The sequence below is a fragment of the Triticum dicoccoides genome, chromosome 2B (assembly GCF_002162155.2).
Source record: "Triticum dicoccoides isolate Atlit2015 ecotype Zavitan chromosome 2B, WEW_v2.0, whole genome shotgun sequence".
Taxonomy (NCBI): Eukaryota; Viridiplantae; Streptophyta; class Magnoliopsida; order Poales; family Poaceae; genus Triticum; species Triticum dicoccoides.
The window spans coordinates 9372293-9387346 of NC_041383.1; the positions used below are offsets into that span (position 1 = coordinate 9372293).

Sequence of the window (15054 nt, forward strand, 5' to 3'; positions counted from 1 at the left end):
CCGGCGGGGACGATGGGGGAGCCCTCCCTGTCGCCTACGGGTGCGACGACGGAGGGGTACGTGGGTATCCCAATCTAAACGATCAGACGTAAACGCAGGAATGTTTGACTGTCAAGCAATACTATATGGTATATCTTTTCACCATTGCTTTCTTAAAACTATTCCAATAAGAATTAAATCTAAACATCAACGGTTTCGTGCCCAACCATTTGTAGCAGACACTGAGAACATACTAGTATCCACAAGTTGCCGGTGTGGTTTGTGACGCCTGTGGGTTCAGCACCTTTCTCCTGTGTTTTATATATTTCCCACGTGTACTGACCCATCAAAGGCAGTTGCGCAGCAAGACGCATCGTAAATAGGGCTGTGTTATATAAACACCTAAAACAGCTGCCAGAGAACAATCATAAGTTAAGCACCCAGAACAATCAACAAAACTGAGAAAGGAGAGAACTAATATTCATGGCGGCTAACGTAGTGCAAGCCCTGGCCGCTGTCCTCACACTGCTGGTGATCACAAGAGCGCTATGGTATCTGCTTTGGAGGCCATACGCTGTGGCCAGGTGGTTCGAGCAGCAGGGCATCAGAGGTCCGCCTTACAAATTCCTGGTTGGGTCCCTGCCCGACTGCCAAAGGATGCTCGTTGCCGGGAGAGTCAAGGATCTGGACACGAGCTCCCACGACTGCATCACCACCGTGCAACCCTTCTTCCGGAAATGGGCCTCACTGTATGGTAATTACTTGAATGTCTCTACTCTCTACCCGATAAACCACAATGGACTATAACTGTGTGTATTATATATAATACGGAGTAACATGCATGTCCCTATCAGGAAAAACATTCCTGTACTGGTTGGGACCGACACCAGCACTGTGTACTACAGACATAGAAATAGTGAAGAAAGTGTTAAGCGACAGGACAGACATGTTCCAAAAAGATTACTTGAATCCCAGTTTGGAAGCAATTCTAGGGAACGGGGTAATATTTGCAAACGGAGACGACTGGAAGCGGCGCCGCAAATTCATCCACCCGGCTTTCAGCCAAGAGAAGATCAAGGTTACTTAGTTAGCAATCTCTTCTTTCTTTTCTTTTTTAACATGCTTGAAGGATGTGGGATTTTCTTGAAATCTCAACGGAATAATTACGTTTGAATGTTTGTGTTCACAGTCCATGTCAGCAATAACGTTGGAGTGCACACAGCAGATGATGGAACAGTGGCGCACTCAAATGCAGGAGAGCAACATGCAGCAAGCCGAGATCGACATGAGGTACGACTCCGATGACATAGCAATGCGTGTCATAGCACGAGTGATGCTGGCAAGAACTACAGGGAGGCCTGGGAAGTGTTCATGGCAGGAAGGGAGCGACTGAAGCTCGCCGCGTATGCATTTGCGGATCCTCCAGTACCTGGATTCAGGTAAGCCGGAAGAGTAGCTAGTTTTCCTTTTATGGAAAGACTAGATAGGAGACCCTAGAGTATAAATGTGAGCACAATGATTTGAACTATGCTTAGTGGAGTCGTGCCCTGTACACTCCACCGGCCCAACCGGTGGTTCTCAAAGAATGCGATCAATCCAAGGATAACGTGAAATTAACTTTTATTACTCTAGGTACCTGCCGACACGTCGCAACCGTCGGACCTGGCAACTCGACAAGCTTGTGAGAAGCAAGATTACAGAGATCATAAAGGCGCGGCTTGCTAGCAGTGTCTATGGAGACGACCTGCTCGGGCAGATGTTGTGGCTGCAGAGGTCGGGTGCTGGCGCCAACGCCGAGACCCTGAGCACGGAGGAGATGGTCGGCGAGTGCAGGACCTTCTTCATGGCTGGGTACGAAACCAGCGCCAACCTCATTACCTGGGCCATGTTCCTGCTCGCCAGCCACCCACGGTGGCAGGAGATGGTCAGGGACGAGGTCGTCCAGGAGTTTCCTGCTCACAAGCCACCCTTAGGTGACGGTCTCGGCAAATTGAAGCTGGTATGCTACGCATATAGTATAGATGGACATTAATCCTCGTCCATACAGCTTTGATATATCCCAGGTCCGTAGAACAATTAATGAATGCCGTGGTAACTTGCAGCTCAACATGTTACTCTGGGAGACATTGAGGCTCTATGGCCCCCTATCATTCCTGCAGAGGAAGACAGCCTCAGACACAATCCTCACACATGTGAAGGTGCCGAAAGGAACGATGATAACGATACCTCTGGTGATGTTGCACCGGGACAAAGAGGTCTGGGGACCCGACGCCGACGAGTTTAACCCAATGAGGTTCCAGAATGGCTTCGCGAGAGCCGCCAAGCATTCACATGCACTGCTGGCCTTCTCGTATGGGCCTAGGGTCTGTGTCGGGCAGAACTTTGCCATGGTGGAGGTGCAGATCGTCATAGCGACGATGCTCAAAAGTTTCTCCTTCTCCCTGTCCCCCAGTTATGTGCACAAGCCGAGGAATTTCGTCACATTGACGCCCAAGTACGGGCTCCCTCTCATCGTGAGGAACCTGCAGCTGACTAGGTGATTGTCTTGTGACATGACATACCGGAGCCATGACCCTATAGTTAGATGAGACTTGGGTGTACAAATGTACATCCGTTATTTTGTCAAAAACTATCTATGCTTGGGTATAATTCACATACGGAACAATATACATGAAATCGATTAGAAGAACTTGAGAAAAACTGTGTTTTTATCGCACTGTGTAATCTATTGTTTAGATACCGTTATCGCAACTGACGGGACCTGTATATTGTGATGTGTCTTGTACTACACCATACTGTACTAAATAAACTAGGCCACTTTCGCATGTATTTGTGACGCATGGTTTTCTCACCATTGTTATTCCTCCAAGCTACAAATATAAATAGACTAGGATGATGTCGTATGTTATCGATTATTCATTGTTGTCTATCTTTTCATCAACAACAAAAGAATTTAAACATATATGAGTATCTTCTAATTCTATCTGGTGAACCATAATATGTTCGCAATAGAACCGAACGGCCTGAATGATGTCTGATATAAATCGCGCAGTTACACCCGCAAGCCCAAGAACCACCTGACCTAGGGTAATGTTTGTGACAAATGTTGCATTGTTGTTTATTTCTCTATCACGCTGAAATATACTTCTCTACAACATCTGCCTTCGAAATCCAGAACTTCATGCTAGACTTTTGGCAGACCCTGAATATTTTTTGCTGAACTGCACCCACTCCTAGGGATTCAACAAGGTGCTACGCAATGAAGATACATACAATAAGGACTGCCTAATGACAACAAAGGATACAACTTCTATGCTTTCTAATGAGAAGTTGGGCAAGAACTGGTGGCTGTTTTTGTAAGGTGTCTGCCTTTGACCTGGCGGACCCATAGCTGAAGAAGGGCTTTATGATGTTTAATCTAGTACAAACTAACATAGGTATACTGCTAACTTTATTTGTGTAACTAACGTGGTAATATGCACCCCACAAACTTAATAACCTACTTACAAACAAAGTGGTAACTTTGGTCCGGGTAACTTATGTGTAAATACGTGGTAATATACACACGGTAGACCTCATAGCTGATGCACAAAAACTATGATAACTTTTGACCATGTCAAACGTAGTTGCTGAAAACATACCCACGGCAACTTTTGTGAAAATAGTATGGTAATATACGTACCGTAGAGCTGATAACCCATGTAGAAACACTGGTACATTTTGACAGGGGAAAGAAATTGTTCAAAAACATGCTCCTGATAACTACTATGTAAACAACATGGTAATATACACACCTTAGACCTGATCACCTATGTACAAACACTGTGGTAAATTTTTGATCCGTGGAAAAAGTTGCTAAAAACATACCCTGATAAATTTTGTGTAAATAGTATGATAATATCCGCAGTGTGGACCTGAGAAAGTATGTATAATTACCGTAGTAAATTTTGTTCTATGTAGATATCATGGTAATAGATGCACTGCATACCTGATTACTTACATTCGCATACCGTAGTAAGATTGGCCAGGGATTTTTCTTGACAAACGCATCCGCCGATAAATTATGTGTTAATGGCATGATAATATATGGACCATAGACCTAATAACATAAGTACAAGCACCGAGATAAGTTTCGACCCGGGAAGAAAGGTGAAGAAAACATACCTCGATAGCTTCTATGGAAAAATGATGGTAATTTACATCCAACAAGCATGATAATTTACATAGCTCATGTGTGGTAACTTTTGACCTAAAAACATCAAAACACATCAACATGAGATCTAATTTCGAAGAATTGATCGCAATATATTTAATGGTGAAACTGTATCTTGAATCATACCGACAGAATGAGCTACAAAAACAGATTTTGAAATGGATCATCATGGCAGATTGTAGTAACTTTGATTCAGAGAAAACAAGTTGTTGATACTTAGCCCCGATAATTTCTCTGTAGATAACATGGTAATTTACACATTGCATGGCTGTTAAACTTACTGACAAAACACTACGGTAACTTTGACTCCTGGAAAAAAGTTGATTAAACAAACCCTTATAATTTATGTGCATATAGCTTGGTAATTTACACATGGTAGATCGCGATAACATGTTTACAAAAGCATGGTAACTTTTGACCAGGTGGTAAACCTGATGTTAAACATACTAAGTCATTTATGCGTTAATAGCATGGTAATTTACCTATCACAGGCCTAATAAATTACCTACAAAGACCTTCGTAACTGTTTATGTTGAGAACAATGTATTTAAAACATATCTAGTAGCTTCTGCGTAAATATTATCGATCTTTTGTTGGGAAAAACTCATAAAATTACCTTTCTTTGTACTAGTGGTAAAAAGGGTTTAGAATCATTGATTGGATCCAAAAGAACAACAACAATACCTTTATTTGTTGTATATTGTACTTAGTACATGCATCTGTCTACCGTGAGACTAGGGTTTGAATCCCCAGAATTTTATTTTCTCTCGCATTGGTTTTCGGGCAAATCTCTGTTAGAGTCGAACAAAAAAGTGGGTCATCGAAGGAATAATAGCAACAAGGGGATCGTTTGAATCAGTCGCTAAAAATGGAACATTCGCTAGGTATCAAGGTCCACCTAATTATTGTTGTCCCTTCTTACACAATCTCATTGCTGCTGTATGTAGTTTTATTATTTTATTTCTTTTGTGTCATGCTTTGAGATATTTTCTTGTATGGTCCCCTTCTAATATCGGTTATAATTTGATCACTTCTGATATGGCTAAACCTGAGCGTAAAACAAACTCTAATCTAACCAATATTGTCGCACGGTGATCTGTGCGTGATTTATTTTCACTTATTTGGTTCTCCCTATTGAAAGTAACATATGTCTTCAAACTTTGCAAGCTAACAAAATATTAGAACTAAAATGTGAACAAAAAACAAGTGAATTTCTTATTCAGCATAAATATATAGTTAGGATTTATTACTATGAAATATTATTTTATGTAGTTACGATGAGCCAAAAAAATAGAAATTTTTTTCCGCACATTGTAGTTTTAGTATTTTGGTGACATGCAAAGTGTCAAGTCTATGTGTTGTTTCAAGTCATATTGAAAAGTTAGTTGAAGGGGTACATATTACACACAGGTTTATATAGAAGGGACATTTACATTTATGCCCCTAATTTGCGCCCACTCTCAGATTTGCCCCTAATTTCGAAGTCTGCTCAAATTTACCTCTCCGCCGTTAGATGCCCTTAAAGAAATGCCCTTCTGCGCTGTTACCGTCCATTCAAAGACGGGCAAAGGGCTTTGACCATCCTGAAAAAAATATAAAAAATCTGAAATTTTGTGAGATCAAAGATACTAGGGTTCGGAAGACCCGTGCAAACTTTTGTGCTGTTTGGACATTCCAGGAGCTCGTGGCAAAGAAAAAACAGTAGATATGTATACTTGTGAACAGTAAATTCTTAAAACTTGCAAGAAAATTCAAAAAAATATGAAATTTTTTGGCATCAAAGAGGCTTGGGTCTGCAAGGTGCGTGCAATTTTTTGTTGTGTTTGGACACAGTAGGAGCTCGTGGAGAAAAAAAAATTTGGCTCAGGAAAAAACTTTGGAAAAAATAACTATTTTGTTTTTTTTGCTAGAGCTCCTCGCATGTCATTTGATCACAAAAACTTGCAAGCACCTTGTGCACCCAAGCCTCTTCGATGCCAAAAAATTTCATATTTTTATAATTTTCTTGCTATTTTATTTCAAATTTACTGTTCACAAGAGTACATATTAACTGCTTCATATTACACCCAGGTTTAGCCACATCGGAAATGACCAAATTATTTTCCCCTGCCAACTGCTTCATATTACACCCAGGTTTATTTAGAAAGACCACAAGTTCTGGCCGTCCCTTCCTGCCGTGTAGGAGGCGCGAAGGCGGTGAGGTCTCGTTGCAGCTGCTGGTGGCTTGTCCTGCCTGCTGGCCACTTTCCCTTGCGATGGTTCTCCTCTTGCAGTCCTGGCCGCCGGTCCGTAAGACCAAGCTGTCGAGGATGGTGTGGTGGAACCTTGGAGATGCTATCACTGCCGTCGTAATGTGAGCCAACTCCCGGGAGCTCGATGGAGACAGCTGCTCTAACTTCCTGTTTTTGGACACCGGCAGAACTGACCGCGGCACAAGAACCAGTGTTGCTAATCATAATTAATACTCACAAGAAATATGAAGCAGTTAGCAGTTATCTAGGTCATCAACATCAGTGCAGAATTTCAGATTGATCAATGACAATGAGCTATTCCCTCGTCTAGGTTGTGCACCATGACCAAGGAGGAAGGGAAAATGAGAGACTTTAATGTTTATTTGCTAATTAATAGTATTGCATGCAATGAACTAACCACTGCATGTTATGTTTGGTAGCCTCAAGTCATTAAAAGCATGCACACTCCTCATCTCTTATTGGTTGATATGTCAAGAAACAAGAAACGAGGTAAAAATTAATGCATCGCGCCTTAGTGTTTTGGGATTATTTGGTTTCGTAAGATGACTTACACACCTAGACGGACGGAGTACGTGCCTACATGCCAATAACCCTGGCCATCGATCTACCCAATTGAAAGGAATGGAAATGATTAAGCAACTGCATGTTGCTGCCTTTGTCAGACTGCTATAATGGAGTCCCCAAAAGGACGGCAGATGATACTACACATCATAATTATTCGCCATGATATTTGTTCGTTGCTCAGTAACACGGCAACGGGTGGTGATTATGATCGCCTGCCTTCTCTCTTTGGACCACTCTACTCTTTAATTCTTGTGATGAATTTCTCATGACACGGCCGCAGCAACGCTGCGTACCCCCATCGGTCTGCCCAATTTATTAATTCCACTTATTATCAGACAGATGTGTAGCCTCTCAATTTTCGCGAGCTTTTTGGAGAACTTGTAGTCTCAGAATCAATCAAAAAAGGATGGATCTACTTTATACTCCCTTCATTTTTATTTACTCTGCATATTAGAGTTCACTGAAGTCAAACTTACTAAAATTTGACCAAGTTTATAGAAAAGAATAAAAATATTACCATAACAAATATATATGAAGTGGAAGTACATTCAATAATAAATCTACTGGTATTGATTTGTTATTGTATATGTTAATATTTTGTCTATAAACTTTGTCAAATTTTATAAAGCTTGACTTTCACAAAACCTAATATGCGGAGTAAATAAAAACGGAGGGAGTGGCCCGTGTAAATGCCCATGCAGAGTCTTTTAGTCAGCTATCACATTTTATCGACCAACCTTTATGTAAGGTGAGAGACTCATAAATTTGGGAACACATCCCGATATTATTGTTTATTATTTTCATAACTATTAGTAAATATGAGTTATATCCCGAAGAATGAATATTATTCAAACAAATGTAGCAATCGTAGCCCAAACCTCATAAAATATAATTATTAGTTAATATTATTATATGATTTAATACCGAAAACAACATTTAGCTGTGTAAATATGGTGATTGTAAAAGTTCAAATGCACAAGAAACTGCTACATTAACAAATCATGAAATTTGATTGATATTAATGGAATAATTACAAATGTGGGATGTGGCATAGCTACTGTCTTAGAGCATCTCCAATGCTGACACGCAAATTTGCTCCAGCATCCTTCCGAGGATAGGGAGGCCAGTCCGTGAACACATACGCGGGAGGCGGCCAACCAAATCTATCCACGTATGTCCGGTTACATTTCCAATGAAAATGAATGAAAATAAACAATTTTTATTCAACTCGAACAAACCTGACATCTTTTACATAAAATCGGATGATTTTTATCTAAGCCAGAGCAAATTCGTTACATTTAGATATTTTTCTACTAGACCGGACTATAAACCTAGACTAAAAGGACCGTCGGCGCCCGTTCCCCATCTCCGGCCGGCCATGAGCCCCGGAAAATGAAGCCTCGCCCCTCCGCTGACATATCTTCCTAAAGTCCGAAAGCCCGCTCGTCGGACTGCCGGACGCCCTGAAAGGATATGCTTCAGCGAGAAGGGAAGAATAGCATCCTCTTTCCCTATACCTTCCCTATGTCTAACAACGCTTGTCATTGGAGTGGCCTCCACTTTCGTGAAGGATGAATAAGGGTTGATTTTTGGGGTGGGTGACAAGGTGGCCTGCGAAGAGGGCAAGACACCGGCTGTGCATGCTGGCATGACGCCGGCGGTGGCCTTGTGGGACCCAAGTGGCGGCGGCCTCTCATGATCTACTTTTCCTCACTGTCGGCAACTGCCACGGAAGTGCTAGCCGCCTTGTTGATCTCCCCATTGTTGGGGAACGTAGTAATTTCAAAAAATTTCCTACGCACACGCAAGATCATGGTAATGATATAGCAACGAGAGGGGAGATTGTTCGTCCACGTACCCTCGTAGACCGTAAGCGGAAGCGTTAGCACAACACGGTTGATGTAGTCGTACGTATTCACGATCCGACCGATCCAAGCACCGAACATACGGAGCCTCTGAGTTTAGCACATGTTCAGCTCGATGACGATCTCCGGCCTCCGATCCAGCCAAGCTCCGGAGATGAGTTCCGTCAGCACGACGGCGTGGTGACGATGATGATGTTCTACCGGCGCAGGGCTTCGCCTAAACTCCGCGACGATATGACCGAGGTGGAATATGGTGGAGGGGGGCACCGCACACGGCTAAGGAACGATCCGTAGATCAACTTGTGTGTCTATGGGGTGCTCCCTCGCCCCCGTATATAAAGGAGCCAGGGGGGAGGAGGCCGCCGGCCAAGGAGGGCGCGCCAAGGGGGGAGTCCTACTCCCACCGGGAGTAGGACTCCCTTCTTTCCAAGTAGGAGTAGGAGAAGGGGGAAAGAGGAGGAAGAGGAGAAGGAAAGGGGGGGCGCTGCCCCCCTTCCCTTGTCCTATTCGGACTAGAAGGGGAGGGGCGCGCGGCCCCCTCCTGGTTCCTTCCCTCTTCTCCCTCGAGGCCCATGTAGGCCCAATAACCCCCGGGGGGGGGGGTCCGGTAACCTCCCGGTACTCCGGTAAAATGCCGATTTCACCCGGAACCATTCCGATGTCCAAACATAGGCTTCCAATATATCAATATTTATGTCTCGACCATTCCGAGACTCCTCATCATGTCCGTGATGACATCCGGGACTCCGAACAAACTTCGGTACATCAAAACTTATAAACTCATAATAAAACTGTCATCGTAACGTTAAGCGTGCGGACCCTACGGGTTCGAGAACTATGTAGACATGACCTAGAACCATTCTCGGTTAATAACCAATAGCGGGACCTGGATGCCCATATTGGTTCCTACATATTCTATGAAGATCTTTATCGGTTAAACCGCATAACAACATACGTTGTTCCCTTTGTCATCGGTATGTTACTTGCCCGAGATTTGATCGTCGGTATCCAATACCTAGTTCAATCTCGTTACCGGCAAGTCTCTTTACTCGTTCTGTAATACATCATCTTATAACTAACTCATTAGTTACAATGCTTGCAAGGCTTAGGTGATGAGTATTACCGAGAGGGCCCAGAGATACCTCTCCGACAATCGGAGTGACAAAACCTAATCTCGAATTATGCCAACCCAACATGTACCTTCGGAAACACCTGTAGAGCACCTTTATAATCACCCAGTTACGTTGTGACGTTTGGTAGCACACAAAGTGTTCTACCGGTAAACGGGAGTTGCACAATCTCATAGTTGCAGGAACTTTGTATAAGTCATGAAGAAAGCAATAGCAATATACTAAACGATCAAGTGCTAGGCTAACGGAATGGGTCATGTCAATCACATCATTCTCCTAATGATGTGATCCCATTAATCAAATGACAACACATGTCTATGGTTAGGAAACATAACCATCTTTGATTAATGAGCTAGTCAAGTAGAGGCATACTAGTAACTTTATGTTTGTCTATGTATTCACACATGTATCATGTTTCCGGTTAATACTATTCTAGCATGAATAATAAACATTTATCATGATATGAGGAAATAAATAATAACTTTATTATTGCCTCTAGGGCATATTTCCTTCAGTCTCCCACTTGCACTAGAGTCAATAATCTAGATTACATGGTAATGATTCTAACACCCATGGAGTCTTGGTGCTGATCATGTTTTGCTCGTGAGAGAGGCTTAGTCAACGGGTCTGCAACATTCAGATCCGTATGTATCTTGCAAATCTCCATGTCTCCCACTTGGACTTGGTCCCGTATGGAATTGAAGCGTCTCTTGATGTGCTTGGTCCTCTTGTGAAATCTGGATTCCTTCGCCAAGGCAATTGCATCAGTATTGTCACAGAAGATCTTCATTGGTCCCGATGCACTAGGTATGACACCTAGATCGGAAATGAACTCCTTCATCCAGACTCCTTCATTTGCTGCTTCCGAAGCAGCTATGTACTCCGCTTCACATGTAGATCCCGCTACGACGCTTTGTTTAGAACTGCACCAACTTACAGCTCCACCGTTTAATAAAAACACGTATCCGGTTTGCGATTTAGAATCGTCCGGATCAGTGTCAAAGCTTGCATCGATGTAACCGTTTACGACTAGCTCTTTGTCACCTCCATATACGAGAAACATATCCTTAGTCCTTTTCAGGTATTTCAGGATGTTCTTGACCGCTGTCCAGTGATCCACTCCTGGATTACATTGGTAGCTTCGTGCCAAGCTTATTGCTAAGCATACATCAGGTCTGGTACACAGCATTGCATACATGATAGAGCCTATGGCTGAAGCACAGGGAACATTTTTCATTTTCTCTCTATCTTCTGCTGTGGTCGGGCATTGAGTTTGACTCAACTTCACACCTTGTAGCACAGGCAAGAATCCTTTCTTTGCCTGATCCATTTTGAACTTTTTCAAATTTTGTCAAGGTATGTGCTTTGTGAAAGTCCTATTAAGTGTCTTGATCTATCTTTATAGATCTTGATGCCCAATATGTAAGCAGCTTCACCGAGGTCTTTCATTGAAAAACTTTTATTCAAGTATCCCTTTATGCTATCCAGAAATTCTATATCATTTCCAATTAATAATATGTCATCTACATATAAAACTAGAAATGCTACAGAGCTCCCACTCACTTTCTTGTAAATACAGGCTTCTCCAAAAGTCTGTATAAAACCATATGCTTTGATCACACTATCAAAGCGTTTATTCCAACTCCAAGATGCTTGCACCAGTCCATAAATGGAACGCTGGAGCTTGCACACTTTGTTAGCACCTTTTGGATCAACAAAACCTTCTGGCTGCATCATATACAACTCTTCTTCTAGAAATCCATTCAAGAATGCAGTCTTGACATCCATTTGCCAAATTTCATAATCATGAAATGCAGCAATAGCTAACATGATTCGGACAGACTTAAGAATCGCTACGGGTGAGAAAGTCTCATCGTAGTCAACCCCTTGAACTTGTCGAAAACCTTTTGCAACAAGTCGAGCTTTATAGACAGTTATATTACCATCAGCGTCAGTCTTCTTCTTAAAGATCCATTTATTCTCAATGGCTTGCCGATCATCGGGCAAGTCAACCAAAGTCCATACTTTGTTTTCATACATGGATCCCATCTCAGATTTCATGGCCTCTAGCCATTTTGCGGAATCTGGGCTCATCATCGCTTCCTCATAGTTCGTAGGTTCATCATGGTCAAGTAACATGACTTCCAGAATAGGATTACCATACCATTCTGGTTCGGATCTTACTCTGGTAGACCTACGAGGTTCAGTAGAAACTTGATCTGAAGTTTCATGATCAATATCATTAGCTTCCTCACTAATTGGTGTAGTCGTCACAGGAACCGGTTCTCGTGATGAACTACTTTCCAATAAGGGAGTAGATACAGTTATCTCATCAAGTTCTACTTTCCTCCCACTCACTTCTTTCGAGAGAAACTCCTTCTCTAGAAAGGATCCATTCTTAGCAACGAATGTCTTGCCTTCGGATCTGTGATAGAAGGTGTACCCAACAGTCTCTTTTGGGTATCCTATGAAGACACATTTCTCCGATTTGGGTTCGAGCTTATCTGGTTGAAGTTTCTTCACATAAGCATCGCAGCCCCAATCTTTAAGAAACGACAACTTTGGTTTCTTTCCAAACCACAGTTCATAAGGCGTCGTCTCAACGGATTTTGATGGTGCCCTATTTAACGTGAATGCGGCCGTCTCTAAAGCATAACCCCAAAACAATAGCGGTAAATCGGAAAGAGACATCATAGATCGCACCATATCAAGTAAAGTACGATTACGACGTTCGGACACACCATTTCGTTGTGGTGTTCCGGGTGGCATGAGTTGCGAAACTATTCCGCATTGTTTCAAATGTAAACCAAACTCGTAACTCAAATATTCTCCTCCACGATCAGATCGTAGAAACTTTATTTTCTTGTTACGATGATTTTCCACTTCACTCTGAAATTCTTTGAACTTTTCAAATGTTTCAGACTTGTGCTTCATTAAGTAGATATACCCATATCTGCTCAAATCATCTATGAAGGTGAGAAAATAACGATATCCGCCATGAGCCTCAATATTCATCGGACCACATACATCTGTATGTATGATTTCCAACAAATCTGTTGCTCTCTCCATAGTACCGGAGAACGGCGTTTTAGTCATCTTGCCCATGAGGCACGGTTCGCAAGTACCAAGTGATTCATAATCAAGTGATTCCAAAAGTCCATCAGTATGGAGTTTCTTCATGCGCTTTACTCCGATATGACCCAAACGGTAGTGCCACAAATAAGTTGCACTATCATTATCAACTCTGCATCTTTTGGTTTCAACACTATGAATATGTGTATCACTACTATCGAGATTTAATAAAAATAGACCACTCTTCAAGGGTGCATGACCATAAAAGATATTACTCATATAAATAGAACAACCATTATTCTCTGATTTAAATGAATAACCGTCTCGCATCAAACAAGATCCAGATATAATGTTCATGCTCAACGCTGGCACCAAATAACAATTATTCAGGTCTAAAACTAATCCCGAAGGTAGATGTAGAGGTAGCGTGCCGACCGCGATCACATCGACTTTGGAACCGTTTCTCACGCGCATCGTCACCTCGTCCTTGGCCAGTGCTCGCTTATTCCGTAGTCCCTGTTTCGAGTTGCAAATATTAGCAACAGAACTAGTATCAAATACCCAGGTGCTACTACGAGCTCTAGTTAGGTACACATCAATAACATGTATATCACATATACCTTTGTTTATTTTGCCATCCTTCTTATCCGCCAAATACTTGGGCAGTTCCGCTTCCAGTGACCAGTCTGCTTGCAGTAAAAGCACTCAGTTTTAGGCTTAGGTCCAGACTTGGGTTTCTTCTCTTGAGCAGCAACTTGCTTGCTGTTCTTCTTGAAGTTCCCCTTCTTCTTCCCTTTTCCTTTTTCTTGAAACTAGTGGTCTTGTTGACCATCAACACTTGATGCTCCTTTTTGATTTCTACCTCCGCAGCTTTTAGCATTGCAAAGAGCTCGGGAATAGTCTTGTTCATCCCTTGCATATTATAGTTCATCACAAAGCTCTTGTAGCTTGGTGGCAGTGATTGGAGAATTCTGTCAATGACGCTATCATCCGGAAGATTAACTCCCAGTTGAATCAAGTGATTATTATATCCAGACATTCTGAGTATATGCTCACTGACAGAACTATTCTCCTCCATCTTGCAGCTGTAGAACTTATTGGAGACTTCATATCTCTCAATCCGGGCATTTGCTTGAAATATTTACTTCAACTCCTAGAACATCTCATATGCTCCATGACGTTCAAAACGTCGTTGAAGACCCGGTTCTAAGCCGTAAAGCATGGCACACTGAACTATAGAGTAGTCATCAGCTTTGCTCTGCCAGACGTTCTTAACATCGTCAGTTGCATCAGCAGCAGGCCTGGCACCCAGCGGTGCTTCCAGGATGTAACTTTTCTGTGCAGCAATGAGGATAATCCTCAGGTTACGGACCCAGTCCGTGTAATTGCTACCATCATCTTTAAACTTTGCTTTCTCAAGGAACGCATTGAAATTCAACGGAAAAACAGCACGAGCCATCTATCTACAAACAAACATAGACAAGCAAAATACTATCAGGTACTAAGTTCATGATAAATTTAAGTTCAATTAATCATATTACTTAAGAACTCCCACTTAGATAGACATCTCTCTAGTCATCTAAGTGATCACGTGATCCAAATCAACTAAACCATAACCGATCATCACGTGAGATGGAGTAGTTTTCAATGGTGAACATCACTATGTTGATCATATCTACTATATGATTCACGCTCGACCTTTCGGTCTCCGTGTTCCGAGGCCATATCTGCATATGCTAGGCTCGTCAAGTTTAACCTGAGTATTCCGCGTGTGCAAAACTGGCTTGCACCCGTTGTAGATGGACGTAGAGCTTATCACACCCGATCATCACGTGGTGTCTCGGCACGACGAACTTTGGCAATGGTGCATACTCAGGGAGAACACTTCTTGATAATTTTAGTGAGAGATCATCTTAAAATGCTACCGTCAATCAAAGCAAGATAAGATGCATAAAGGATAAACATCACATGCAATCAAT

At 42.3% G+C, this 15054-nt stretch overlaps 1 pseudogene; it reads left to right on the forward strand.

Annotated features, from left to right (window-relative positions):
- Positions 1-462: 462 nt before the first annotated feature.
- On the forward strand, positions 463-2519 carry LOC119366794 (annotated as a pseudogene).
- The last annotated feature ends 12535 nt before the right edge of the window (positions 2520-15054 follow it).